This window comes from Oreochromis niloticus, linkage group LG6 (assembly GCF_001858045.2).
Source record: "Oreochromis niloticus isolate F11D_XX linkage group LG6, O_niloticus_UMD_NMBU, whole genome shotgun sequence".
NCBI classification, from domain to species: domain Eukaryota; kingdom Metazoa; phylum Chordata; class Actinopteri; order Cichliformes; family Cichlidae; genus Oreochromis; species Oreochromis niloticus.
Genome location: NC_031971.2, coordinates 40,799,452 through 40,825,510, shown reverse-complemented (window position 1 = coordinate 40,825,510; position 26,059 = coordinate 40,799,452). Strand labels below are relative to the sequence as shown.

General features: G+C 40.4%; 2 protein-coding genes across 3 annotated transcripts in view; one reads left to right on the top strand and one right to left on the bottom strand.

Moving 5' to 3' along the window:
* The window catches only part of LOC100707400 (high mobility group protein B2), a 642,043-nt gene that overhangs the window by 130,796 nt on the left and 485,188 nt on the right, over positions 1-26,059 (bottom strand). The window lies entirely within an intron of this gene.
* LOC102082624 (collagen alpha-1(XVII) chain) overlaps positions 25,873-26,059 on the top strand; it is a 53,950-nt gene continuing 53,763 nt past the window's right edge. The window contains exon 1 of one of the 2 annotated variants that reach the window (XM_025908404.1): positions 25,873-25,931. The gene's annotated coding sequence lies outside the window, so the exon portion shown is untranslated. The remainder of the gene's footprint in view (positions 25,932-26,059) is intronic. The other variant, XM_019360508.2, reaches the window with a different exon arrangement.

The following is a 26,059-nucleotide window of genomic DNA, read 5'->3' as shown; positions in this document are numbered from 1 at the left end:
AAGAGAAAGTTGAGGAGTCAGTTTTTCAGTGTTTACAGGTTGAGTTTTATTTACATTTGTGTATAAATACATATAAGGTCCAGTTTGTACTTGCACAAAATGCCAAGAAAAGGTCAAAGGTCACAGTCCCAGAAGCTTAGATGGCAAAAGCAGAAAGAACAGGTAAATGTTTCTCAGAGCGGTGAGGAGGTAAAGGTGTCTGTTACAAGTATTCCCAGTCCAAAAGTGCAGAGCAGTGTTCAGACAGCCGCAGTGTCTTATGCAGATGTGGTAAAGAGAGGTGTTCCCTCAGCATGTGTGCCAAACGCTAAAGTACAGCTGGTAATCCAGATTGAACCCCAGGTAACTCTGCAAACGCAGCATGATGGAGAAGCTCCAGGACCATCTCATGTACAGGTTACAAACAGTGAAACTTGTTCACGAGTGAGTAGCATCTGTGCGTCCCGAAGCCAGGCTTCTGCTAAGTATGGAAAGTACCGTAATCAGCAATGCATGGCTAACAGTTTGGTTTTCCTGTCATTCTTACACGAGGATGAATTCATTACCAGAGCAGATCTTAACCGTGTGTTGGACAAAGGCCATGCCGTGTATTCAGATGCCAGAAAGAGGTTTGTGAACAGCGTGTTTCTAGCCTCCGATGAGCTTCCCTCAGTGGTCACCAGCCGCAGACACGAGTATCAAGTGGATATGTCTCAGTTTGCTCATTATGGCACATTTGATGGTACAGATCATTTTCCGAGCCTTGAACAGGGACTACAGTGTTTGGCTTCAGCGGTTCGCTACGCTTTGCTAGTCATGGGAGGAACAGTGATCGCAGTTTGCAGGCTGACTTCAGGTGAATACGCATACTTTGACCCTCACCCACGTAAGTCTACAGGAATGCCATTGTCGCTAGCTGTAAGTGGTGGAACTGCAGTTATGTTAAAATTCACACGTCTTAACGACATGATTGACAGGATCAAACGCTTGTACCGAATGTTTAGCATCGCACCATCCTGCACTTATGAGCTACAGCCTGTCGAGTTTCACAGTGAAAACGCAGCTGACCAAAGAGATGCTGATGAAAACAGACAAACAGCTACAACTGTTCCAGCACCAGCTTTAAATGAACCTGAATTTGAAACCCCAAAATCCACTGAGCAGACACAGAAAACTGTGACCGACACTTTAGCCACTGAAGTGATGTCATCCAGAGTGGATTATTCAAATGAGCCAGCTGCTGAGCTGAACAATCGTCCTTCTGATTATTTAGAAATAGAAACCTCTGCATCTTCTGTAAGAGACACTCAGGTAACAAAAGAATCTGTTCCTCAGAATGATTTAAACACTGCCTCCTGTTTAACTAAGACAACAGAGGAACTCTCACATAAACTGTTGAAGCATAATAAACAGCAAAGGAAAAGATTAGGAGACGATTATTGGTCCAAGAAAAACTACCACAGAGAAAGGAAAATGAGAAAAAGAAAGAAAGACAGACGTACACTTTTGATGAAAGCTTTAAGGCAAAGAAAAAAGATTCTAGTAGAAAGTCTCATGATTCTGATCACAGTAAGAAAAAGAGTGTGTACAAAAATAATCTGTATAAACTCAATGCTACATATAGAGAGAAACAGAGAGAACATTTTAGAAAAATCTATAGAGATAGTGCTAAAATTAGAGAGAGAAAAAGAGAACGTGTCATAAGGATGTATAAAGAAGATTCATTATTCCGAGAAAAGCAGAAGGAGCGTATAACAAGAACATATAGAGAATCTCCCATTTTCCGAGAAAAGCAGAAGGAGCGTATAACAAGAACATATAGAGAATCTCCCATTTTCCGAGAAAAGCAGAAGGAACGTATAACAAGAACATATAGAGAATCTCCCATCTTCGAGAAAAGCAGAAGGAGCGTATAACAAGAACATATAGAGAATCTCCATTTCAGAAAAGCAGAAGGAACGTATGAGAAAACATATAAAGAATCTCCCATGTTCAAAGAACAGCAGAAGGAACGTCTAAGAAGAAATACAGAACTTGTGCTGGATTCAGAGAGAAACATAAAGCTTACATGAGGTCATATGTATATAATCTATATAAAGAAAGTGAAGAATTTAAACAGAAAAAGAGATCTTACATCACTAAACGTTATGGAGAAGAGAGACAATTTCAGCAGAAACACAAGGACAATATGAGAGAACGAATGAGAGTAAAATATTGGAACGGTTTTTCTTTTAGACAGATGCATAATTCAGATGTGCAATGAACATAAAAGAAAATATCGTAGATGCATCGACCAGCTGAAAGTTTACAGTGTCATCCAGATAACTTTAATGAATGAGGCCATATCTGTTCAGATCAAACATTAATCAGCACCATCTTATGTTTGTACTGTTTGTCTAAAAGCTTCTTTTCCTAATCAGGTGAAAATCTGCAAAAGAAAAATTACTCAAAACACCAAACTGTAGCTCAGCAGTGTCTAACTGGTAAATTTGTTCATGTGTGTGAGAAGCATGTAATGATCACTGCAGCTTTCCTGTTGAGAGAAAAAAGGAGTATATCTGTCACACGTGTCACAGTTCCCTCAAAAGTGGACGCATGCCAAGGCTTGCTGCTGTTAACGGTTTAGAACTGCAGGATATTCCAGCTGAACTGTGTGATCTCAACATTCTGGAGAGACATCTGATTGCCAAATGCATACCATTTGCTAAGATTATTCCCTTCCAAAGGGCAGACAAAGACTCATACGTGGTAATGTGGTGTGTGTACCATCTGAGGTCCAACAAACAGTTGACTTTTCCTCGGCTAGAAACCAATCACAGATAATGAGGATCAAGCTTAAAAGACGACTGTGCTACAAAGGCCATCAGCTGTTCCAGACTGTCACCTGGTCTAAACTGATCCAAGCCCTGCGTAAACTCAAACAGATTCACCACAGTACACAGATATTGTTATCAGAGATGATGCATTGCTTTGTGATCCACGTTACCTGATGATGACAGCAGTGATGAAGCCAGCATGGAAGTGATGATTATAATGAAGCAGATTTAATGGAAATTGACAACTATGAAAAAGATGCCCTTTTGTGTGAAACTGAGTCTGAAAGTGAACAAGATATTAATATGCATCCTGTGATGAACAACCAGAGGAACAAAATCCAGAGGAACCAGAAAGTGATTTGAACAATGGAGGTTTTGCTCTAGAAAGTTGTCTGCAGCCTGTAGACATTTCAGAAGAGATTCTCTTTTCACTGATAACACATATTGTGTGGCCCTGCAGAAAGAAACAATCCTGTTAGCTTCTTCAGAACTCCTCATTGGAAGCCATGGCATTTCCTGTGCAGTTTCCTACTGGTCAGAATACACTGGATGAAAAGAGACGTCTAACTCACACCGAGTGCTTACTTCAAGTCAAGGCTTTTCAACATTGATGCAAGATTTGCTAAAGACACAAATTACCTATTTTTCTCACAGTTTGTACTGAAATACACTTGGCTAATTCCAGCATGACAATACAGTAAGGAAAGGTAAAACTATGACAAAGATGGACGCAAAATCACATCAGGAATGTTACAAAGTAAGACAGAAGTAGAGAAGCTGGTAAGAAATAAAGATGCAATCAGATTTATGCAGCCACTCAGAGGAACTCCAGCTTACTGGCAGAAACCACCAGAGATTTATTCAGTATGGTTCGTCAAATAGGAACACCTCAGTTCTTTGTCACTTTCTCTGCTGCTGAGATGAGATGGCCTGAAGTGATTCAAGCAATAAAGAGACAGCAAGGTGAAGAGGTTGATTTCGAAGCCCTGGACTGGTCAGAAAAGTGTGAAATTCTAAGATCAAATCCAGTAACCACCATGCGAATGTTTGATAAGCGTGTTGAGGCTTTGTTCAGAGATTTGCTTTTTTCTCCTGCACAGCCCCTTGGTGAAATCATTGATTACTTTTACAGAGTTGAGTTCCAGCACAGAGGAGTCCACATATACACATGTTGCTGTGGATTAGAGAAAAGGTAGAAGTAGATGTGGATGAGACCAAACTGTCTGTGACTTTGTGGACAGATACATCTCAGCTCAACTCCCTGATCCAGAAAAACAGCCTGAACTGCACAAAAAGTCGCTGAACTACAAAAGCACAGCAAAAACCACACAAAAACATGCTTTAAGAGTGTGAACTCTGGTTGTAGATTTGGTTTCCAAAACCCCACCACAAGAACAATGATTGTGAGACAGGATGAGGATTCAGACACTGAAGCTGCAAAAGCCAAACTCAGACCTCTGTTGAACCTGCTGAAGGAACCTGAAGCTGCTTCTCTCACCATAGAGCAGATTCTGTCACGATGCAACTTGACAATGAATGAGTATGACAATGCCTCCAAGACATAAACAAGAAAACAGCTCTTATTCTGAAACGTGACCCAAAGGACTGTTGGATCAACAATTACAACCCAGACCTGCTTGAAGCCTGGAACTCTAATTTAGATGTCTCGTTAATATTGAATGCCTATTCATGTATAGAATACCTCTGTAAATATATAACGAAGAAAGAATCTGGCCTCTCTGAATACCTAAAGACAGTTATTGACAACTCTGATAAGAACACGGTCAATGAATGTGATGAAATGAGAGCTGTGATGCAGGCTTACTCAAAAAAGAGAGAAATCAGCGCACAGGAGTGTGTGACTCGAGTCTGTGGCCTAAAAATGAAAAAATGTTCCCGCAGTGTTGTATTTGTACCAACAGATGATAACCCAGTAAAAATGAGTCGCCCAATGAGTTACCTGGAAAGCACAACACATGACAGTTGTAATATTTGGATGACAAGTTTGAGTGATAAATACAAATGCAGACCTGAGACACCAGAATATGAGGAAATGTCCTGGCTGATTTTGCTGCCTGTGCCGGTTGGTGAGTGGTCCAAATGAAGGAAAAGATGTGCTTCCTCTTCTTAACCAGCTTGGATTTGTACAAAGGCGAAAGAATGATAAACCAGCTATAATCAGGTATTACCACTGTCACAGAAAAAGATCCTGAGCAATATTATGGTCGACTGTTGAGACTTTACCTTCCACACAGATCAGAGCAGGAACTGAAACCACAAGGGTTCCAAACCTATCAGTCCTTCCACAACTCAGGTTTTGTGCGACTTCCATGTTCAGACCACAGTGAGTCTGTGAAAAGGATTGTAAAGAGAAATAAAGACAAGTATGAGAAGAACTCTGAGGATATTGAGAGTGCACTGGAAGAGTTTGAACAAAACAGGGATGTTGTGATTGATGAATGGTGTAATCTTGCTCCTGAATCTGAAGTTGTGAGGCTGCAATGTGATGAGAATCTTCCTGAGAGACATTCTGATGATGAGAACGAACAGGAGAATGTCCCCGACTACAGTCGTCAGTCTGATGCTGTAACAGAGATCAGAGCCATCAGAGAACAACCTGCAGTCGATCCAGCTGTGGTACGTGTAATGTATCAGAATCTGAACCAGAAGCAGGCCTGCGTGTTCTATGCTATAAGAGACTGGTGTATTCAGCGAGTTTGTGGTTTGAACCCAGATCCATTTTTCTTCTATATCAACGGTGGTGCAGGAACTGGAAAGTCACATCTTATTAAGTGTATTCACTCTGAAGCATCAAAGATCCTGAGTAGACTGCCTGCTAATGCAGAAGAAGCTGACATATCAAATCCAACTGTTTTACTGACTTCATTTACCGGTACAGCAGCTTTTTCTATCAATGGCTCTACATTACATTCTCTACTGAAACTACCCAGGAGTCTGAATCCACCCATTCAAGGACTTGGTAACCAACTGGATGAAGTCAGATCTGAGCTTATAAATGCTGAAATTATTGTTATTGATGAGATTTCAATGGTTTCAAAACCCCTTTTTGCCTATGTGGATGCAAGACTGAAACAAATCAAAGGCACTCAGAGACCTTTTGGTGGAATGTCAGTTTTAGCTGTTGGAGATTTTTACCAGCTGCCACCAGTGCGACAGTCTAAACCTCTCTGTGTTTATGATCCAGAACAGATTGACCTATGGCAGGAACATTTTCAGATGATCACTCTAACAGAGATCATGCGTCAGAAAGATGATGTGGCCTTTGCAGAGATGTTGAACAGGATTAGAGTAAAAGAAAAGACAGATGAGCTTTCTCAGTGCGACAAAGATTTGTTGTCACAGGCTGTGACTGCACCAGAAGAATGTCCAACTGAGGTCTTACACATTTATGCCACCAACAAGAATGTGGAATCCCACAACACAGATACCCTGAAGAAGCTTCATTCAAACACTATAATCATCAATGCAGACGATTTCCAGAAGGATAAATGTACAGGCAGAATGGCACGAAGAGACAAACCATTTACAGGTGGGCGAAATGATTTACCCGACACCCTGAATGTCGCTGAAGGAGCTCGAGTGATGCTGACCAGAAACTTGGACACACTAAACGGTTTGGTCAATGGTGCTTTTGGTATACTGATAAAGGTGGTGAGATCTGAAAATGATGGACACATAATTAAACTGGGGCTCAGAATGGACAACCGGCAGTCTGTAAGAACACCCGCAGTGCTAATGCAGCATCTGATGATCTGGTTTACATTGAGAGAGCAGAGGAGAGTCTGAAGTTTAAAGGAGCGGTACGCAGACAGTTTCCTGTAAAGCTCGCATTTGCCTGCACAATCCACAAAACCCAGGGTCTTACAACACAGACAGCTGTAGTTTCAATGAAGAACATTTTTGAACCAGGTATGGCTTATGTTGCTCTCAGCAGGGTGACGTCTCTCAGTGGACTCTATGTGCAGGACTTGGATGAGAAAAAGATTTACGCCAATCCCGAGGTAACTGCAGCGCTCCAAACCATGAGACAAGCCAGCGTTGAGGAAATGATGCCTCTTCTTCAGCTCAGAGAAACAGCCAGCAGACCTGACACTCTTACACTGATCCATCACAATACGGAGGGTTTGCCATCTCACATCAGTGACATCAAGAGTCATCATGAAATGTGTTTAGCAGATGTTTTGTGTCTCACTGAGTCTCACCTCCAAGGCTCCTTTGTTGCAGACAGTCTTCATTTGGACGGCTACACCATGTTCAAACGCAACAGACATGTGTCCTACACAAACTTTCCTCACATGGCCAGCAGAAGTGGTGGTGGAGTTGTTGTGTATTTGAGGAATCATTTTCAGGTTCAGGTAAAACAGTATCTGCATAATGTCACTGATCTTGAGTTCTTAGTGTTAAAGGTTCAGGCTCCATTCCCTGCGCTCATTGCTGTTGTGTACAGACCTCCAGACTACAGTTTGACACCATTCATGCAAAACCTGGTAAGTCTTTTAGATTCACTTGAAATAATGGACTGTCACCCAATAATTGTGTGTGGAGATTTTAATGAGAACCAGTTACAGAGTGGAAGAAAACAGATTCTGGAGCAGTTTCAGTCGAGAGGGTATTCACAGCTGATCACTTCTGCCACTACAGACAAGAACACCCTGCTTGACCTCATTTTTATTTCTCAGCCACAGCACAGTCTCCATTCAGGTGTCCTGAGGACATATTACAGTTACCACAACCCTGTGTTTTGTGTCCTGTCCTCCAGCCAATCATGAAGTCGTCTGGTGAGTTTTGAAACAATTACAGATCATGTTTGTTACAGAGTTTACTGATTGTAGAGCATGAAAAAGATTTTTCATTGAAAAATCATATTTCTTCATATTGTCTTCCCTACTTTGTCTGTAAGAAGATCCTTTCTTATTGCAATGTTATTAATCATTTCACCAAATCATGGCTGTACTTCATGCAGAGCCGGGAGATCTGCTTTATGTTATGACTAAATCTACTAATGCATTTTTTCATGGATGTTAATTGTCATCTCCTTTTTTAATACTTTTTTTACTCTGATGTATGTATCTCAACAAACGAGAGCTTCCCCTCAAAGGGCTTTCAAATATGAAATAGTAAATAAATAAATCCCAGATAAATGCAGGTATTTATTATGGGTCACATGAATAATAACAGAAAATTATATTTTCTTGATTATAGTAGATTTTGTAGAATCAAACGTTTTGGGAATGAATGAGTTTTTGCTTATCATGTTTTACAGGTAAAAAAATGTTAAAAGTTTTAAACTATCTTTAGGCTACCAGAGATGTCTATAATGATACATTATGTAGAGAAAAACATTTTTACAGCTTACAGAATATATATTAAATCTGATTTAGAAGTACATGGAAAGTTTCTGCATCCATTTTCTGACTTGGCCTTTATCCGGGTGGGTTTGGGTTTGGGTGGATAAAGGCCAAGTCAGAATTCTCTGAGCAGCTGGAAAAAGCTGCTAATAAACAAAGACATCAGAAAGCGGGGGCTTTAGGTGTAGCCCCCGCTTTCTGATTCACTAATTAAATTTAGTAACTGACACCCCATACCAGCATTACATACACACTTAGGGGCTGAGATGGGTGGGCTGAGATGGGTGGGTGGGGAGGGTGGGTGGGTGTTGTTAAAAGCACTTTATGTTTTGTAGATGTATTTTTTCAGACAGGGCACACACAGTCCTGTTTCCTTTGTGGGAAAACCTTCAAACGTCACCATCCTCAGCTGAAAAAACAACATCTTAACACCATCTTCATGAACTGCTGAGCCAAACCTGATCCATCAGTGCTGGACTGCACAGATAACTACATGCCACAAGGAGACTGCTGTGTTATGAACTGCCATACCAGTGTGTCTTCAATGGAGAAGATGACACACCCATCACCTGACCTCCTGCCTGATCTGGAGACCATCATCATGCTGCCACACTACACACCTCTGAGACCATCAATGATGACTCATACTGAGGAAACTGTATTTCCTGTCAGAGATGCTCAGTGATCCTCAGAGCAGAGAGAGGTATGATTCTTTATCTTTGATAAAAAAAAAAAAATGTCATTGCTTTTAATTCATTTAATTAATTTAAATCCTGTTTATTGCATAAAGAATTCCACACTCAAATGATTATACTTGTTGACACTTTTTGAGTTTTAATTCACATTATGGATTACAAATCTATGCTTTTTCTACTCTGTCTCTCTGTGCAGGTATTGCTGTCTCCTGAGTTCTTCAGTGTCCCAACTGAAACATTCAAACCTCATTGCAGAGCTCATGTCTTTCCTCACCATCATGTGAGTGTGAGATTGCTCTGGATTCTGGTTATGTGGCCTGCAGCACCTATAAGGTATTTCAACATTGTCCATTTTATAACTTATTTCTAGTTTTTAGGCCTTAACACAAATAAAATGTTCCTTTTTCTGTATTTTTTTAGAACAAGCTCGTACAGTGTGCCTGCATTCCAGCTTCTTAGACTCTACATAAGTGGACAGTATCAGTGTTTGGCCACTCTTACAGACACCGACTTCTGTCAACTCACTGCTACTGATCAGGCACCTCACTCCAGGAAGACAGAGGGCTGCAAGCCTGTCATCGTTTCCAGTGTGGCTTTGAATTCTTGGGGTAGTATCAGATTTTTCCCACAAATATTCAAAGGTAACACTTATTTTAAGCTTAGTTATTAAATCAAAAGTCTTCCCTTGTGTTAATTTTTTTATTATTATTTTATTTTTTTTATTTTAGATTTATATGCAGTGATCGGATGTGGTGGAGCTTTGTTAACTGTGTGTAAAAGATCTGTTTGTGACGACATTTACAATGAGGCTTTAAGGTGACAGTTTCCATGTAATTTCAGTCCTTTTACTAAGCAAAAACATGTTCGCAATTAACATATTTTTTTCAGTTTTGTCTTTTGGATTTATGGTTAACATTCCTCTGTGACAGCAAATACTAAACTGGTCCAAGTAACCAGCATATCATTGGTTAAAGGCAAAAAGGACCACATGTCACACTAGCAATGAATTTTTGACTGTGTTTGTGTCACCAGATTTAACAAACAATATCAGACATATGAAACTGAACTCTGGATTAATGTCTAGATGTTTTTTGTGGGGTTTTTTTATTGTTGAATAATTATTTTGTAGGACAAACCCAATCTATTTACCCAAACAATGTAACTTGTTTGGGTAAATAGTGGATTAATATATCTAAGTCTATAAGTATAGCAAGCTGAATTCATACAAACACACAGCTCTAAATCTTGAATTGTAGGATGTACAAAAATGATCATGTCATTATTATGGACATTTAAATAACTATATCTATTGCACTATTAGACATATTCTTTATAGAAATTACACAATCTCAAAATGTGAAAAAAGAAAATGTTTAAGAGAATAAATAATGTGTGTTTGTATGAATCCTGCCTTAGTATGGGGTGTCAGTAACTACATTAGTATAGACTAGGTCTAACAGTGGTATTCCACATCTGCTCTAATATATATAGATAATGGGTCAGACATATAAAGTCATTTTGAAAAGTTCATAAAGGTCACATCAATTTATATATGTTCCTCTTTATCATTTTATGTCAGGTCACACAGCTGACTTTTGTTTTGATCAGAGTAGAACCATAACATTCATGCTAATGGTTCTACTGTTTACAGTTACTTTATGATGGATTTCATCCTGGTCACAGCACTATGTGAAAAGCTGTTAGAGGTAAAGTTAACCCAATTAATACCTCATCATAAGTCACTCTTTAACGCAAAGCAGTGATTATTTTCACTGTAATTTATTCCACAATAATGTTCTTTATTTGATCCCTGTTTCTTTAAATATGCACATCGATTGTTCAGCTGTGTGACTCTCTACACCTCAAATATATCAAAATGTGGACTTCATTTCGACAGTATTTTGTAGATTGGTACCATATTTATCATAAAATCAGGAAACTGTAAACTAACTGAAAAAATGAAGCTTATGAAAATTTTAACGTGGCATTGGAACATGTTGTTTATCCTTGCCAAATGGTATTTACACAAAGCTCCAAATCAGAGCATATATTTTTCTCTCTCACTTGCTGTTTATATATGTGTATATTTTTGCAGTTAATAGCCTATCATGTGTCTGCGCATCTTAGGGCCATAACCATAAACATGGCAAACAAGGATATGTTCACAATTCCAACAGATGCTTCAATTGTTTGTATAAATGTTAGATTCATTTGATTTGCATTTTCTATTAATATTTTTCTGTTTGTCCCAAATGGGATTTTTATTTCTGTATGCCATTATTGTAATCATTGGAAACAACTGAGTAAATATTTTGTATCATATGTTTCTAAATATATTTGAATGTTCTACTTTTCTACTACTGGTTTTCTACTTTCTAAATTTTCTGTCACTCTTTGGCATTTCAATAACATTATTTTTGGGTGTTTTTATCTCTGACCGCAGCATCTTGTGCATTTATTACCTAAATGTTGTTTGTGTGGGTTTTGTTTTGTTTTGGGGGTTTTTTTGTTTGTTTTTTTGTTTTTGTTTTTTTGCCATTTTTAGATTTCACCAGCTGTGTAAACTCTGTTATTTTCCCTTGGTTTTGTTCCACATCAGTTTATCTGCTGGCTGATTTTCTTCCTTTTCTAATGTTTCTGGTAATTTTTCACAGATAAACAAGTAACTTTGAGGTTACTTCAGCCTTTTCAGCTGTTATCTGTTGACAGTTTTGCCTAATTATTACATTTCTGCAAAATTATAGCAGTTCTGGTAACTTGTAATATTTCTGCCAAGTTTTTAATTTTCTACTAAATTATATTATTTTTGCTAGGTTACACTACTTTTATTTATTATGTTATGTTATGTTAAGTTATGTTATTCTAAATTATTTCATTTCTGCTAAGTTGTAGCTTCTGGTAAACTACAACATTTCTGCTGAATTGTTATGTTTCTTCTAAGTTATTGCATTTCTCCTAAGTTATTACATTTTTGTTAACTTGATGTTGTTCTGCAACGTAATTAAAATTCAACAAATTGTTAATCACTGACTTTGATTTCTTCAGCTATTTTCACCACACACCTTCAGCTTTAAAGCATCCACACTGCATTTTCGCAGGAAATGCAAATTTTTCTAGTTCTAGTTGCCACTTTTTGTACGTTTTTTGGCACTTAACTACTTTAACAATTTTCAGCCGATTTTCACCGTTCAAATTTTAAACTATTCTGCTATTTCTGCTAATGATGGCTATGACTTTTGGCATTTTATGCTATTATACTTTTTAAAATATTAAGCTTTTTTCCTTTAATTTGTCCCATTGAAATGAATGGAAAACTTCCAAAATTCTGCTAAAACTTGCTTGTTTTTGAAACTTAACTACTTTTTCATACTTTCGCCTAGAACAACCATTCAAATTTTAAAATGTTCACAAATTATTGGGCTATTCATGAATGATTCAGCTTTTTCATATCTGTTACCATTTTAATCTTATCCCTCTTTAAGTTTTCAGTTTCATTTTTGTGATTTTTCACAAAATACATGCGTTGTTATGGTTGCTATGCACTTGGCTTCCAGTGTGCCACTGAAGGTTTTGCAGTCTTCTCTTCATGTCCGAACAACTTCTTGCTACTTGCTCAATCTTCACTCCACTTCCACAAATTATACATCAAAACGTAGGTATTTTTGCTGGCTTTCAGAAAATGTTACTATCATTGTTGTGAGATTTATAGAATTTTGGCAAATCTCCTCAGACCAACACAAAGTCTGAAAACTCTCCATAGAAAGTCAATGGAGAGTTTGTTCAAAATCACTGCTTGATTTCTGCAATGAGAGGCATATTCGAATCGTCATATCTCCTTAACGAAGCGAAGTTAAAACATGAGGCTTGTCCCGGTATATCTTCAGACACTCCTGACGCTCACAATTCAAGAATTTTTTTCTTACCTATTACCGTTCTGAGATGAGTTAGACTTGTTTGAGGGTAGGAAATTCATCCTTCGCTCAGATTTCTTCAGATTTCAAACTCTGGAAATGAACCACTTTTTTCTCTCGTCATATCTTTTTTTTGGATTTCCACAGAGACCTGAAAATTTCCATGACTGTTCACCAAAGCCTGCTTTCTCTTACGGTGAAAGAATGATATCGATACTCCAAATAGATTTAGAGTTAGAAAGCGTTGTTTGAGGGCAAGTCAAGGCAGTTTTTGCTTCGCCTCTACTCAGTTATGGTGCATTAGAAGTCAAATATCTTTAATAATTCATATTTTAATGATAAATTGTTAATACTGTAAGATTCCCCCATCTCTTCTGAACAAAACGGTGTAAGAATGACCGTTCTAGCCCCTACGGTTAGGAAATTATAGCCATTTGTTTGAGAGGAATCCTCACTATGAGAAATAGACTGCAAAAATCCTGCCTCTCTCTGTTCTGAGTGTGTGTAAAAACGGCTGCACCTGTTTTGGCGGGAAAAAGTACACAGCCTCTCTGATTGGTGGATTCAAATTTAGCAGCTCCCAGGCTGCTTGAATGACCTAGCAAGTTGCTCCTCTCTCCCTGTGTTTGTGTGTGTGTGTGTGTGTGACAGAGAGAGAGAAAGAGAGGGCGAGACAGAGTTTTTATGGGAGCATCTTATTGTATGATTTAAATTCAATATATTTAGACTGGTTGACTGAATTTGATCCTGTGTGTGTCTCTCTGTGCATGTGTGTTTCCATATGTTTCCATATTTGTGATTGTGTGACTGTTACACTTTTTTTGCTGAGTTTTTTTTCATTTAGCAAGTACATTTGAAGGACCCTTAGCATGTTCAGCATTTTTTCAGCTGTCCAATTTGCTTTTCCAATTTTTCTGTTTAAGTTATTACTATTGTGCTGAATCATACTATTTCTGCTATTTTATAAGATTTGTGCTAAATATAGTATTTCTGCCAAATATAGTATTTCTGATTAATTATAGTTTTTCTACCAAATCATATTACAGAATTTTTGCTTTTTATACCATTTTTATAGGATATTTATATTGCTTAATATAGTATTTCTGCTTTTTATAGGATTTGTGCTTAATACAGTATTTCTGCTAAATGTAGTATTTATGCTTAATCACACTATTACTATATATTTGTGCCAGCTTCCCAGCCAGCCAATCATATCTGCGGTCTGCAGTTTCTTCTCTCGTCATATCTCAGCGACGGATGTACAAAGGGCAATGAAAATCGCAGTCAAAGTACACCAAAGTCCGCTGATTCACCCAGTACAAGAATTATGCTTCTAGTCCACCTAGTGTTTGAGTTACATGACGTTTTGTAACTCCAAAAAACGGCGCTCTGACTCTCACCGCGATCTAATTCTGATTGCTCATCACCCTGTTTCCCAAGAGCTCACTGTCTTTCCCACTGGCGCAGCTGGTAATGACACAGGTCTGCAACCCGAAGGTCGTTGGTTCAACTCCACCTTGGACAACATGTTTTTTGCCCTACAAATTAATACACTATCACAGACCACTAATTCATATTCATCATTTATTACAATTATGAAAACTTTTTACCAGCTTTTCTAATATGGACCTCACATTCTTCTTAACACTCCATGGCACAAATACTCTTCCCTTTAGGCTCTGTGAATGTGTGTGTGTATCAATATTTCTCCCATTTTAAAGTATTACTCCTCCATAATTGTATTTCTCTTAAATCAAAGTACTTTTACTACATCTTAGTACTTCTGCTCAATCATAGTATTTCTGCTAAATTATAGTATTTTTGCCAAATCATGATTTTTGTGCCAAATCATCAGAATCGTGTTTATTGGCCAAGTATATGTGCAGATAAATACAAGGAATTTGGTTCCAGTAGATGGTGGCTCTCGAGCACAGCAGTGTAAATCTCACACACACACACACACACACACACACACACACACACACACACACACGCACCCACACATACACGTATCTATATATACATTACACATGCATACACATACATACACAAAGCTGTGTAACCCAACTACAAATAACTAATCTAAACGTATATACATAAAATACAGAAATGAAATGAGGTGGAATGAATACTACAGAATGTACATAAGGTGCAGATGCAGTCTGGCAGTGGGAGCAGTGTGACAGTTCAACTGTTTAGAAGGGAGATGGCGAGGGGAAAGAAACTGTTCCTGTGTCGGGTGGTCCTGGTCTGCAGGCTTCTGTACCGTCTGCCAGAGGGCAGCAGATCAAAAAGTCTGTGTCCAGGGTGTGAGGGGTCTGTGATGATTTTCCCTGCCCGTTTCCTGGTTCTTGAGAGGTACAGATCCTGGATGGAGGGCAGGGGGGCGCCGATGATCCTTTCTGCTGCCCGTACAGTCCGCTGCAGTCTGCACCTGTCCTGTTTAGTGGCTGCACCATACCAGACTGTGATGGAGGAGCACAGGACAGACTCAATGACTGCAGTGTAGAACTGGATCAGCAGCTCCTGTGGAAGACTGTACTTCCCCAGTTGTCTCAGGAAGTACATCCTCTGCTGGGTCTTTTTGAGGATGGAGTTGATGTTGGTCTCCCACTTCAGGTCCTGGGAGATGGTGGTACCCAGCAACTTGAAGATCTCCACAGTCGACACAGGGCTGTCTGATATGATGAGGGGGGGCAGAGTTGAGGGATGTCTCCTGAAGTCCACTGTCATCTCTACAGTTTTAAGAGTGTTCAGCTCCAGATTGTGCTGACTGCACCAGAGTACCAGCCGCTCAACTCATCATAACATTTGTGTTATGTTATAGTATTACTACTAAGTGGAGGAATTTCTAAAATGTTACAGTTTATGTGCTGATTACAGAATTTCTGTATAATAGAATTTTGGCAAATCTCCTCACACCAACACAAAGTCTGAAAACTGCATAGAGAGTCAATGGAGAACTTGTTCAAAATCACCGCTGGATTTCTCTAATGAGAGGCATTTTCAAATCGTCATATCTCCTTAACGCAGCAAAGTTAAGACATGAGGCTTGTGCCAATATATTTTCAGACACTCCTGACGCTCACAATTCAAGAATTTCTTTCTCACCTATTACCATTTGGTCATGAATTGGGTTTGTTTGAGGGTAGGAAATTCATCCCTCGCTCAGATTTCTTCAGATTTCAAACTCTGGAAATGAGGCACTTTTTTCTCTCGTCATATCTTTTTGATGGATTTCCACAGAGACCTGAAAATTTCCATGACTGTTCACCAAAGCCTGCAGTCTCTTACGGTGAAAGAATGATATCGATACTCCAAATAGATCTAGAGTTAGAAAGCATTGTTTGAGGGCAAGTCAAGGCAGTTTTCGCTTTGCCTCTACTCAGTTATGGTGCATTAGAAGTCAAATATCTTCAATAATTCAGATTTTAATGATAAATTGTCAACACTTTAAGATCCCCCCCCATCTCTTCTGAACAAAACGGTGTAAGAATGACTGTTCTAGCCCCTACGGTTAGGAAATTATAGCCATTTGTTTGAGGGGAATCTTGACTATGAAAAATAGACAGCACAAATCCTGTCTCTGTGCTGCATGTGTGTAAAAACAGGTGCACCTGTTTTGGCGGGAAAAAGTACACAGCCTCTCTGATTGGTGGATTCAAATTCAGCAGCTCCCAGGCTATTTGGCTGCTGCTGCTGCTAGTGTGTGTGTGTGTGTGTGTGTGTGTGTGTATGTGTGACAGAGAGAGAGAGAAAGAGAGGGCGAGAGAGCGTTTTTATGGGAGCATCTTATTGTATGATTTAAATTCAATATATTTAGACTGGTTGACTGAATTTGATCCTGTGTGTGTCTCTCTGTGCTTGTGTGTTTCCATATGTGTACATATTTTTGATTGTGTGACTGTTATACTTTTTTTTGCTGATTTTTTTTTCATTCAACAATTACATTTGAGGGACCCTTAGAATGTTCAGCATTTTTTCAGCTGTTCATTTTGCTTTTCCAATTTTTCTATTTCAGTTATTACTATTGTGCTAAGTCATAGCATTTCTGCTGCTTTTCAGTATTTGTGCTTGGGCAAGACACTTCACTCGTTGCCTACTGGTGGTGGTCAGAGGGCCCGGTGGTGCCAGTGTCAAACAGCCTCTCCTCTGTCAGTGCGCCCCAGGGTGGCTGTGGCTACAACGTAGCTTGCCATCACCAGTGTGTGAATGGGTGAATGACTGGATATGTAAAGCGCTTTGGGGTCCTTAGGGACCATAAAAGCGCTATATAAATACAGGCCATTTACCATGTCCATATTTGTAATTGTGCAAGTTATTACTATTATGCTAAATTACAGTATTTCTGCTACTTTTCGGTATTTGTGCTAAATACAGTATTTCTGCTAAATCTTAGTATTATTGCTTAATCATATTATTTGAGCAAAATCATAGTATTTGAGCATATTCTTTCTATTTGTGCCATAGCATAGTATATTTGCTGAATTACAGCATTTCTGCTATGTTGTACTATTTGTCCTAAATCACAGTATTTGTGCAATGTTTAGGTATTTTTGTTTAAATAAAGTATCTATGTAATCTTGTACCATGTTTGCTAAAATCCTGTATTTCTGAAAAGTTATCTTGTTTCTGCTAAGTTACAATATTTATTCTAATTTCTGCTGCTAAGTTCTGCTATGTTATTGTATTTCTGCCAAGTATTATGTTTTCTTTACGTTATTGCAGTTCTGCTAAGTAATTACATTTTTGCTAAGTTCTTATGCTTCTGCAAAGTTATTACAAGTTTTTGCAAAGGTTTTACAAATTCTGCAACTTTTCACCTTTTTCAGCTAGTTTCAGCTGACAGCTTCAGCTTTACAGCATCCACACTGCATTTTCGCAGGAAATGCAAATTTTTCTAGTTATTATTATTATTCTCCATCTTCCGCCTAAATTTCGGCACGTATCACGCCCCGCAGTTTTGAGAAAAGCTTCATATATGTTACCTCATTTTGTGCGGCCGGATCTGGAATGGTGTGCTATGACTTTTGGTGTTTATGAATTTTATAGTTTTTTAAATATTAATATTTTAGTGAAAATTTTCCCGCGCTCCTGTGCCGAAGAGTTTTGACATTAGGGTTACATATGTTAGATCATTTTGTGCGGCTGGAGCTGGACTATTATGTCATGACTTTTGGTGTTTATGACTTTTATAGTTTTTTAAATATTAATATTTTAGTGCAAATTTAGGCCAATTCATCTTTTGGCGCCAAATAAACAGACTTCATTTGTGGTGTGTTGGCGCCATCTTTTGGTCCCATTGAAACAAATTTCAAACTTCATTTGTGGTGTGTTGGCTCTCTCTAGTGGTATGCCGGGAGTGGTACAGCCTGTCTACCCTTATTTGGATACCGTAATGACGACAATATCAATGGCGCGCACAGCCTCGCTGCTTTCAGGAACCATTGGAGGTTTTAAGGTTGCGCGAACCATTGAATAGTTACGGTAAACACAATGGCTTCTATGCTTGGTGGAAAACTCCATATCCCACAATTCATAGCACACCTCTGCCGAGTTAAACAATGGCGGCCACCACTTCGTTTTATATGTCTTTTATTAGTGTTTCTAGGTCACAAAATAAACTTTTAAGATATTTTCAGGCGAGAATGTAGGTGTGTAAACTTCAAATATCTGCTTGTTTTATCAAGACATCCCATATTAGCGATAATGCTCTGACGACCTCGGTCCTGCCTGACAGCTAGCCGGCTACCTAGCTAGCTGCCGCACTTGGCTGCAAATGGACAGCGAGGGGACTCTCTCTCTCCTTTCACCTCCCCGGTCTCTCGCAAATGCTCGCACAGAATCGGAGTTACAGCTGGATGTGGAAAAAATAACTGAGTTGTTTGGTGGTGCTATAATGCGGAGCTACAACAGTGGACAGCTATCCACCGGTGTATGACAGAAAGGACATGCCGCGACCGCTGATCGACCAGTGTTTGCTAACGCGGAGGTCAATCGTGGATCAGGGAAAGCGAAGGCAGGAGCGTGAGGTGAACTGAATTTCAGGTAAGAAGTTATGACCTGCACTCTATTTGGGTCAGATATAAACCGAGTTTAGGTGTAGTTTATTTAGCAGCAGTTCTCTTATGTGTTGCTGATAGCCGGCTGGCTAGCTAGCTAGCGCCGCTTGACTTTTCTCAGTTCATGGGCAGTTATTTTGCGCCTTGGATTTTTCCACACGCTTCTTGCGACCCTGTTGACTATTTTGAATGAAACGCTTGATTGTTCGATGATCACGCTTCAGAAGCTTTGCAATTTTAAGACTGCTGCATCCCTCTGCAAGATATCTCACTATTTTTGACTTTTCTGAGCCTGTCAAGTCCTTCTTTTGACCCATTTTGCCAAAGGAAAGGAGGTTGCCTAATAATTATGCACACCTGATATAGGGTGTTGATGTCATTAGACCACACCCCTTCTCATTACAGAGATGCACATCACCTAATATGCTTAATTGGTAGTAGGCTTTCGAGCCTATACAGCTTGGAGTAAGACAACATGCATGAAGAGGATGATGTGGACAAAATACTCATTTGCCTAATAATTCTGCACTCCCTGTAAACACCAAGCTCCTTTTTTTGTGTAGCTGACAGCTGGTAACTGTGCAGGGGCGGATCTAGCAAAGCTTTTGCCAGGGGCCAGGTAGGGCATTAACAGAGAAAGGTGGACATAAAGATATACTTTTCTTTCTTACTCTCATATAAAATATTTAGCTTTTATTAAATACTTATGTGAATCTTACAACCAAAGTTTGTATAATAATACACAAGATTGGCTGTAGACCATTGTTCATCAATCAGAACACTGTGTAAAAATAACAAAAAACAAAAAGTGAATGCGAAAGTGCATAAATATTTATTTTATGTGTTTGATGTGTGTGTCGGGGCGTGGTCTGCAGTGCCGCTGCAGGGGAGGTGGACCCACGGGTGTAAAGTCTGTGCTCTCTTGGCTGTTCTTTGGGTGTGTGTTGGGCTATGAGTTGAAAAGCTACAGCTGCCTGTGTGGGTACACCAACCATGTGTGAAAAGTGGTCCATAACGTAATGCTTCAAAGCATGTTCATGCAAACATTGTCGGGTCTGCCGTGGTACAATGAGACTTCTGCTCATGAACCTGTGTGCACAGCGTCTGCAAATCGGCGCTGTACGAAGTAACTTCATCTTTACACAAAACTGTAAGCTGTCATCTGTGAAGCGTGAACGGTGTTTGTTTTTACCATAGTTCATGGTGGAGAATGGCTGCTCTTCTGAGTTTTGCTCTCTGTAGCCGTATGAATGGCAAACTACAGTGATTAGCAGCGGCATAGGCACACATAAAATTTCTTCTGAAATTTTCGCTTTCTAGTTATTATTATTATTCTTCAGTTTCCGCCTGAAATTTTGCAGCGAAACTCGCCCCGCAGTTTTGAGACAAGCTTCATATATGTTACCTCATTTTGTGCGGCTGGATCAGGAATGGTGTGCTATGACTTTTGGTGTTTATAACTATTATAGTTTTTTAAATATTAATATTTTAGTGAAAATTTTCCCGCGCTTCTCTGCCAAACAGTTTTGACAATAGGGTTACATATGTTAGATCATTTTGTGCGGCTGGAGCTGGACTAGTATGGTATACACTTTTGGTGTTTATGACTTTTATAGTTTTTGAAATATTTAGATTTTAGTGCAAATTTAGGCCAATTTCCATAGAAACAGACTTTATTTGTGGTGGGTTGGCTCTCTCTAGTGGTATACCGGGAGTAGTACGGCTGAAAATCTGTATGCTTGTTACAAAACTCCATATCCCATAATTCATAGCACCCCTCTGCCGAGTTAAACAATGGCGGACACCACTTCGTTTTATATGTCTTTTATTCGTGTTTCTAGGTCACAAAATACACTTTTAAGATATTTTCAGGCGAGAATGTAGGTGTGTAAACTTCAAATATCTGCTCGTTTTATCAAGACATCCCATATTAGCGACAATTCTCTTAAGTGTTGCTGATAGCCGGCTAGCTAGCTAGCGCCGCTAGCTTAGCTAGCTAGCGCCCCTTCGTGAAAAACCACCCAGGCTTGGCTGATAGTGAGGTGGCTAAAATTTGTTTAATCGCCTGATCGCTCGGCAAGGGTCTGTGTCTTAGCTGGACTTATTTTTCGTTTATATGGGCCGATGATGCTGGTCGATGTGGAAAAAATAACTGAGTTGTTTGGTGGTGGAGCTACAACAGAGGGCAGCTATCCACCGGTGTGTGACAGAAAGGACATGCCGCGAACGAGACATACAAGGCGGTGAGGCTACCGCCGATCGTCCGGTGTTTGCTAACGCGGAGGTCAATCGTGGATCAGGGAAAGCGAAGGCAGGAGCGTGAGGTGAACTGAATTTCAGGTAAGAAGTTATGACCTGCACTCTATTTGGGTCAGATATAAACCGAGTTTAGGTGTAGTTTATTTAGCAACAGTTCTCTTACGTCTTGCTGATAGCCGGCTGGCTAGCTAGCTAGCGCCGCTAGCTTAGCTAGCTAGCGCGGCTAGCGACCCTTCGTGAAAAACCACCCAGGCTTGGCTGATAGTGAGGTGGCTAAAATTTGTTTAATCGCCCGATCGCTCGGCAAGGGTCTGTGTCTTAGCTGGACTTATTTTTCGTTTATATGGGCCGATGATGCTGGTCGATGTGGAAAAAATAACTGAGTTGTTTGGTGGTGGAGCTACAACAGAGGGCAGCTATCCACCGGTGTGTGACAGAAAGGACATGCCGCGAACGAGACATACAAGGCGGTGAGGCTACCGCCGATCGTCCGGTGTTTGCTAACGCGGAGGTCAATCGTGGATCAGGGAAAGCGAAGGCAGGAGCGTGAGGTGAACTGAATTTCAGGTAAGAAGTTATGACCTGCACTCTATTTGGGTCAGATATAAACCGAGTTTAGGTGTAGTTTATTTAGCAACAGTTCTCTTACGTGTTGCTGATAGCCGGCTGGCTAGCTAGCTAGCGCCGCTAGCTTAGCTAGCTAGCGCGGCTAGCGACCCTTCGTGAAAAACCACCCAGGCTTGGCTGATAGTGAGGTGGCTAAAATTTGTTTAATCGCCCGATCGCTCGGCAAGGGTCTGTGTCTTAGCTGGACTTATTTTTCGTTTATATGGGCCGATGATGCTGGTCGATGTGGAAAAAATAACTGAGTTGTTTGGTGGTGGAGCTACAACAGAGGGCAGCTATCCACCGGTGTGTGACAGAAAGGACATGCCGCGAACGAGACATACAAGGCGGTGAGGCTACCGCCGATCGACCGGTGTTTGCCAACGCGGAGGTCAATCGTGGATCAGGGAAAGCGAAGGCAGGAGCGTGAGGTGAACTGAATTTCAGGTAAGAAGTTATGACCTGCACTGTATTTGGGTCAGATATAAACCGAGTTTAGGTGTAGTTTATTTTCGTTGTGCTGACTTTTTCAATCACTTACAATAACTCGTACTGCGTGCTAGCTAGCACTACGGAGTTTGTATACAGCTGTGTGCGCGCTAAGTTACCGATGTTGAACTTTATGACAGCCTCCCCTGTCATTCTCTCGCCTGTTGAAACTTCAGTCACGAAACTGATCAATGATCGGCTTTTCTCTCTTGTTTGTTTATCGCGCTAAACAACAGCAGCACGTTTAAGCTTGATCAGCTGTTGTTAGAATTCTTTTGATTTTAATTTCTAGTATCAGCTGATGTTTGCTGGAGCATGAAGATGAAATCAGGAGATGTCCTTACTGAATCATCAGAGCTGAACTGGTGATGGAGAAACAGGTTTACCCTTAGGTGACATGAATGAGTTGAAGGGAAGTTATGAACTGTTTCTGACAGACAAATATACACCAAGCTCCTTTTTTTGTGTAGCTGACAGCTGGTAACTGTGCAGGGGCGGATCTAGCAAAGCTTTTGCCAGGGGGCCAGGTAGGGCATTAACAGAGAAAGGTGGACACAAAGATATACTTTTCTTTCTTACTCTCATATAAAATATTTAGCTTTTATTAAATAGTTATCTGAATCTTACAACCAAAGTTTGTATAATAATACACAAGATTGGCTGTAGACCATTGTTCATCATTCAGAACACTGTGTAAAAATAACAAAAAACAAAAAGTGAATGCAAAAGTGCATAAATATTTATTTTACGTGTTTGATGTGTGTGGCGGGGCGTGGTCTGCAGTGCCGCTGCAGGGGAGGTGGACCCACCTGAGCGGCACCTGCAATCACGCCTCTCGGGCGTAGTCTGTGCTCTCTCGGCTGTTTTTTGGGTGTGTGTCGGGCTGTGAGTTGAAAAGCTACAGCCGGCTGTTTGGGTACACCAACCATGTGTGAAAAGTGGTCCATAACGTAATGCTTCAAAGCGTGTTCATGCAAACATTGTCGGATCTGCCGTGGTACAATGGGACTTCTGCTCATGAACCTGTGTGCACAGCGTCTGCAAATCGGCGCTGTACGAAGTAACTTCATCTTTACACAAAACTGTAAGCTGTTATCTGTGAAGCGTGAGCGGTGTTTGTTTTTACCATAGTTCATGGTGGAGAATGGCTGCTCTTCTGAGTTTTGCTGTCTGTAGCCGTATGAATGGCAACTACAGTGATTAGCAGCGGCATAGGCACACATAAAATTTCTTCTGAAATTTTCGCTTTCTAGTTTAGAAATGTTATTTCATTATTCATGTTTCCACCCATGCAGGTCATGCTACTGCTGACTGATAGCATTTAGCCTCTGGGAGTTTTAAATGCCACAGATTCATTTTCCCCTGAACGGCACATTTTTTAACAGAGGCCAATAACTCATATATTTTATACCTGAGCTGTGGGAATGACACTTTAACCTCATCAGCATGGCTGGTATTAACAGCCTACAGCCTTTCTAGTTTGAAGACCAGCTGACTCAGCAGTGACCTGAGATTTTATTTAAATTTATTAACGAGCATTTATCATATCAGAAGATTCCCGTCAGTGAAGAATTCATTCCTCACTTCAGTTTCATTCAGTTTCAGACTTGTTCAAGCAACAGAAGTAAAATTGAAAGATTGCAGCAGATGAGCCTAAATATGAAAGAAAACCTTCCAAAAATCTGATTCCTGTCATATTAAAGCTCGTCTGTTCTGCTTTTGCTTATTCTCTGTCAGCTCTGATACGCTACAGCGGTGGAAGTTCACAAAGTTTCAAACAATGAAATGTGTCTTTGTTAAAGTCATCGCTGTGAGCCGAGAGCTCGGGCTGCTGTGTGTGCTGCATCATGTGATCTGGTTATTAGAATGAAGTTACTGATGGATGCTGCAGTTTGGAGCCGACTGAAAGGTTCATCAACATTTCCATGTCAGACTCAGAGAGAGTCAGCACACTCTTCCCTCCATCATGAAATAAATTCCCAGGTATTCCCCTCAGTGTGGACTGTCACAGCATGTGGAAATGTCCTGTGATAGAAGAGGAACTTTTCCATAAACAGGTGAGTTAGAAGGAGCCCCTCGTTGATAATACACCTGCAGAGCAGCTCACGGGGAAACCGGTGCTTCCAGTAATGTAAACTAGTTTTCTGTTAGAGTCAATGGGGGAGGAACCTCACAGGTAAAGGCAAACATTTACACAGAGCACCTTATAGCAATGTGACGCAGCTACAGGCGTTGACACTTTCTCTTCACACATACACCCGTTTTTCTTGTGTTCACAGAACAGCTGGATGTTTATTTAGTCAATAAACGCTGAATTGATGGAGGAGGTGTCTAAAATATTTTACCCAGTCTGGTGTTTATTCCTCCATCTAGTGGCCGATTAGATTTACTGCAGGACATTCAAACGTTTAGACTCAGACTCGTGTCTGAGGAGAGCAAGAGCCTCACACAGGAGTCATTTATGTGAATGATTTAGTTTCCGGCCACTCGGTGCTTTTGGGTCTGAAAACAGAAAACAAAAGATTTGAAAACCACCTGGTGGGCGGAGTCTTCATCTCTTCTGTGAGGTTCAGATGTTCGGGTCAGAATCTGGTGTGAACAACATGAAGTGATTCTTCCTGCCCTGTATCAACACTTCAGGCTGTAGTTGGTGGTGTTTCATGGGATGGATATTTCGCTGGCACACTTTGGGCCCTTCAGCACCTCCTGAGCATCGTTTTAACAGCACGACCTACCCGAGTGTTGTTGCTGACCGTGGCCACAGTGTAGCATCCTCTGCTGGCTGCTTCCAGGACAGCATACACATCTCTCATCACCTCAGACGGTTTCTTGAACATGACGATGAGTTTGCTGTGCTCAGACGGCCTCCACAGTCCACAGAGGTGGAACGACAGCTTCACATCATTTATAACTGTGAGATGGTATCATGTCAACGTGGATCAGAGTGTCAGAGGAATGTTTGCAGCACCTCAGTGAGTTTGTGCCACGAAGGACTGAAGAGGCTTTTAAAAGAGGGTCCAACCTGGTACCAGCTTGGTGTACCTAATAAAGTGGCCTACAAGCATATACACAAAAATGAAAAGCGCGTGAATATTTCTCATAATTCCTGGTGTGAACTATGCTGGTGGAGATCATGTTGTGAGCTGCGTTTCTCTGCTTCACTGAGAATAAAAAGAGTCGGGAGGCTTCACTGCAGCTGTAAGGCCCGCGGCACGTGCACGAGCACGTAAACACGTGCACGAGCACTTATACCGAGAAGATCTGTGCATGTTTACCTGCTGTGCAGTTTTAGCACTTTTTCTGTGCACAAAGTTTCCTGCTGCCATTTTTAATGACACATTTCAGTGAGTGGACGATTTTTCCCTCCTTTCATTTTTGTTTTGTTTAATCCAACATAAAAACTTTCAGTCTGTTCGCCACAAACAGGTTTAATCACAGCTGTAAGTCGATGCATTAGTAGTGTATTTGTGCAGCATGTTGTTGAGCGGCTCTCGCTGCATTAATGCGAGTGTGTAAAACTTTGATTCCCGTTGCCTCGGGCGGCCTGTCAGGCTCTGAAATGAAAGCAGCTTTGACTTTGTTGGAACTTGTCGGATGAAGCTGTGAGTCACACAAAGCTAATACATAAACTCTGCAGACACACGCATGCATGCACATCGCTCCCCTTCAGCACCTGGACTCCACGTCTTCTTTATTTGTGCTGAGCAGGATGAGACGCACTGGTTCAGCACAAACGAGCTGAGAGGTAAAGTAAACCTTCATCTTTATCTTCTTTATTTCAGCGTTTCTCAGGTGAGACTGAGGCTGCTGGTTCACCTGTGTGTTCCTGAGCAGAGCACCAGCCTGTGACGGACTCATTTGGTTCATCTGAGA